The sequence below is a fragment of the Haemaphysalis longicornis genome, unplaced genomic scaffold (genome assembly GCF_048455015.1).
Source record: "Haemaphysalis longicornis isolate Haplotype H1 unplaced genomic scaffold, Haemaphysalis longicornis Haplotype H1 scaffold_11, whole genome shotgun sequence".
NCBI lineage: Eukaryota > Metazoa > Arthropoda > Arachnida > Ixodida > Ixodidae > Haemaphysalis > Haemaphysalis longicornis.
This window is the reverse complement of record NW_027526214.1, coordinates 87,338,026-87,341,668: the sequence shown is the minus strand read 5'-3', so window position 1 is coordinate 87,341,668 and position 3,643 is coordinate 87,338,026.

The window sequence follows — 3,643 nt, the reverse complement described above, 5'->3', positions numbered from 1 at the left end:
AACGAAGTGCAGCTCACTCCCGTTCTCGATAGCCGCGATGACGCCGGGTGCTCCCTCACAAAGTGCAGCTCACTCCCGTTCTCGATCGCCGCGATGACGCCGGGTGCTGACTCACGAAGTGCAGTACACTCCCGTTCTCGATCGCCGCGATGGTGCCGGGTGCTGCCTCACGAAGTGCAGCTCACTCCCGTTCTCGATCGCCGCGATGATGCAAGGGAGCTGCCTCAAGAAGTGCATCTCTCTTACGTTCTCCATCCCCGCGCCGACGCCGGGTGCTGCCTCACGAAGTGCATCTCTCTCCCGTTCTCTATCTCCGCGCCGACGCCGGGTGCTGACTCACAAAGTGCAGCTCACTCCCGTTCTCGATCGCCGCGATGACGCCTGGTGCTGACTCACGAAGTGCAGCTCACTCCCGTTCTCGATCGCCGCGATGACGCCGGGTGCTGACTCACGAAGTGCAGCTCACTCCCGTTTTTGATCGCCGCGATGACGCCGGGTGCTGCATCCCGAAGTGCAGATCTCACGCGTTCTCGATCGCCGCGATGATGCCAGGGGGTGCCTCACGAAGTGAAGCTTACTCGCATTCTCGGTAGCCGTGCCAACGCCGGGTACTGCCTCACGAAGTGCAGCTCTGTCCCGTTCCAGATCTTTCCGCCGACGCAGGGAGCTGCCTCACGAAGTGCATCTGTCTCCCGTTCTCGATCGCCGCGATGACGCCGGGTGCTGCCTCACGAAGTGCAGCTCACTCCCGTTCTCGATCGCCGCGATGACGCCGGGTGCTGCCTCACGAAGTGCAGCTCATTCCCGTTCTCGATAGCCGCGATGACGCCGGGTGCTGACTCACAAAGTGCAGCTCACTCTCGTTCTCGATCGCCGCGATTACGCCGGGCGCTGCCTCCCGAAGTGCAAATCTCTCCCGTTCTCGATCGCCGCGATGATGCCAGGGGGTGCCTCACGAAGTGCAGCTTACTCGCATTCTCGGTCGCCGTGCCGACGCCGGGTACTGCCTCACGAAGTGCAGTTCTGTCCCGTTCTAGATCTTTCCGCCGACGCAGGGAGCTGCCTCACGAAGTGCATCTCTCTCCCGTTCTCCATCCCCGCGCCGACGCCGGGTGCTGACTCACGAAGTGCAGCTCACTCCCGTTCTCGATCGCCGCGATGACACCGGGTGCTGACTAACGAAGTGCAGCTCACTCCCGTTCTCGATAGCCGCGATGACGCCGGGTGCTGCCTCACAAAGTGCAGCTTACTCCCGTTCTCGATCGCCGCGATGACGCCGGGTGCTGACTCACAAAGTGCAGTACACTCCCGTTCTCGATCGCCGCGATGGTGCCCGGTGCTGCCTCACGAAGTGCAGCTCCCTCGCGTTCTCGATCGCCGGGATGGTGCCGGGTGCTGCCTCACGAAGTGCAGCTCACTCCCGTTCTCGATCGCCGCGATGACGCCGGGTGCTGCCTCACGAAGTGCAGCTCACTCCCGTTCTCGATCGCCGCGATGACACCGGGTGCTGACTAACGAAGTGCAGCTCACTCCCGTTCTCGATAGCCGCGATGACGCCGGGTGCTCCCTCACAAAGTGCAGCTCACTCCCGTTCTCGATCGCCGCGATGACGCCGGGTGCTGACTCACGAAGTGCAGTACACTCCCGTTCTCGATCGCCGCGATGGTGCCGGGTGCTGCCTCACGAAGTGCAGCTCACTCCCGTTCTCGATCGCCGGGATGGTGCCGGGTGCTGCCTCACGAAGTGCAGCTCACTCCCGTTCTCGATTGCCGCGATGACGCCGGGTGCTGCCTCACGAAGTGCAGCTCACTCCCGTTCTCGATCGCTGCGATGACGCCGGGTGCTGCCTCAAGAAGTGCAGCTCACTCCCGTTCTCGATCGCCGCGATGACGCCGTGTGCTGCCTCACGAAGTGCAGCTCACTCCAGTTCTCGATCGCCGCGATGACGCCGGGTGCGGCCTCACGAAGTGCCGCTCACTACCGTTCTCAATCGCTGCGATGAAGCCGGGTGCGGACTCACCAAGTGCAGCTCTCTCTCGTTCTCGATCGCCGCGTTGACGCCGGGTGCTGCCTCCTGAAGTGCAGATCTCTCCCGTTCTCGATCGCCGCGATGATGCAAGGGAGCTGCCTCAAGAAGTGCATCTCTCTTACGTTCTCCATCCCCGCGCCGACGCCGGGTGCTGCCTCACGAAGTGCATCTCTCTCCCGCTCTCTATCTCCGCGCCGACGCCGGGTGCTGACTCACAAAGTGCAGCTCACTCCCGTTCTCGATCGCCGCGATGACGCCTGGTTCTGACTCACGAAGTGCAGCTCACTCCCGTTCTCGATCGCCGCGATGACGCCGGGTGCTGACTCACGAAGTGCAGCTCACTCCCGTTCTCGATCGCCGTGATGACGCCGGGTGCTGCATCCCGAAGTGCAGATCTCACGCGTTCTCGATCGCCGCGATGATGCCAGGGGGTGCCTCACGAAGTGAAGCTTACTCGCATTCTCGGTCGCCGTGACAACGCCGGGTACTGCCTCACGAAGTGCAGCTCTGTCCCGTTCCAGATCTTTCCGCCGACGCAGGGAGCTGCCTCACGAAGTGCATCTGTCTCCCGTTCTCGATCGCCGCGATGACGCCGGGTGCTGCCTCACGAAGTGCAGCTCACTCCCGTTCTCGATCGCCGCGATGACGCCGGGTGCTGCCTCACGAAGTGCAGCTCATTCCCGTTCTTTATAGCCGCGATGACGCCGGGTGCTGACTCACAAAGTGCAGCTCACTCTCGTTCTCGATCGCCGCGATGACGCCGGGCGCTGCCTCCCGAAGTGCAAATCTCTCCCGTTCTCGATCGCCGCGATGATGCCAGGGGGTGCCTCACGAAGTGCAGCTTACTCGCATTCTCGGTCGCCGTGCCGACGCCGGGTACTACCTCACGAAGTGCAGTTCTGTCCCGTTCTAGATCTTTCCGCCGACGCAGGGAGCTGCCTCACGAAGTGCATCTCTCTCCCGTTCTCCAACCCCGCGCCGACGCCGGGTGCTGACTCACGAAGTGCAGCTCACTCCCGTTCTCGATCGCCGCGATGACACCGGGTGCTGACTAACGAAGTGCAGCTCACTCCCGTTCTCGATAGCCGCGATGACGCCGGGTGCTCCCTCACAAAGTGCAGCTCACTCCCGTTCTCGATCGCCGCGATGACGCCGGGTGCTGACTCACGAAGTGCAGTACAGTCCCGTTCTCGATCGCCGCGATGGTGCCGGGTGCTGCCTCACGAAGTGCAGCTCACTCCCGTTCTCGATCGCCGGGATGGTGCCGGGTGCTGCCTCACGAAGTGCAGCTCACTCCCGTTCTCGATCGCCGCGATGACGCCGGGTGCTGCCTCACGAAGTGCAGCTCACTCCCGTTCTCGATCGCTGCGATGACGCCGGGTGCTGCCTCAAGAAGTGCAGCTCACTCCCGTTCTCGATCGCCGCGATGACGCCGTGTGCTGCCTCACGAAGTGCAGCTCACTCCAGTTCTCGATCGCCGCGATGACGGCGGGTGCGGCCTCACGAAGTGCCGCTCACTACCGTTCTCAATCGCTGCGATGAAGCCGGGTGCGGACTCACCAAGTGCAGCTCTCTCTCGTTCTCGATCGCCGCGTTGACGCCGGGTGCTGCCTC